Genomic DNA, 928 nt, shown 5'->3' on the forward strand with positions numbered 1-928 from the left:
ATAAATAAATAAATAGTGGGGGGATAATAGGTTATCACATGCAAAAGAATGAAGTTGAACCCTTACCTCACACCATGTACAAAAGTTAGAATGGATCAAAGACATAAATGTAAAAGCTAAAACTACAAAACTCTTAACAGGGGTAAATCTTCATGACCTTGGATTTGGCAATGGGTTCTAGATATGACACCAAAAGTACAGGTAGCAAAGGATAAAAATAGATAAATTGAACTTTATCAAAATTAAAAACTTACGTGTCGAAGTACACTATCAATAGAGTGAAAAGACAGACCACACAATGGGAGAAACTATTTTGCAAATCATATACCTGTTAAGAGTCTGTGCTATGGTGTGAATATTTATTCCCCTCAAAATTCATATGTTGAAATCCTTACCTTGGGGTGATGGTTTTAGGAGGTGAGGCCTTTGGGAGGTAATTAGGACCTAGGGGTGGAGCCCTCACAAATGGAATTAGTGCCCTTATAAAAGAGGCCCAAGAGAGCTTATCCTCAGTATTTTTAAATTCTAATGTCCATTTCCAGTTCTACTAAGTATCTCATTGGGTCGGCAGACTTGTTATAAATGTAAGGAAAAGTCACGTGTATGACTTGCCTTTCAAAAAGTTCACGTCATATTTATTGCATGTCACATTGAGTCACATCATGTCATTTAGTCACATGTGACTGCGTAACAAGCGTTTCAGAGATCAAAAGGAACCTTTTATTTTTGAACATGAACTGGCCCCGAATAAACACTGAATTTTACCCCAGGAAGAAAAAAGCATCCATGATTTATGTCTTTTTTTTGAGACAGCGTCTTGCTCTGTTGCCCGGGCTAGAGTGCTGTGGTGTCAACCTAGCTCACAGCAACCTCAAACTGCTGGGCTCAAGCAATCCTTCTGCCTCAGCCTCCCGAGTAGCTGGGACCA

This window comes from Propithecus coquereli, unplaced genomic scaffold (assembly GCF_000956105.1).
Source record: "Propithecus coquereli isolate 6110/MARCELLA unplaced genomic scaffold, Pcoq_1.0 Scaffold27, whole genome shotgun sequence".
NCBI lineage: Eukaryota > Metazoa > Chordata > Mammalia > Primates > Indriidae > Propithecus > Propithecus coquereli.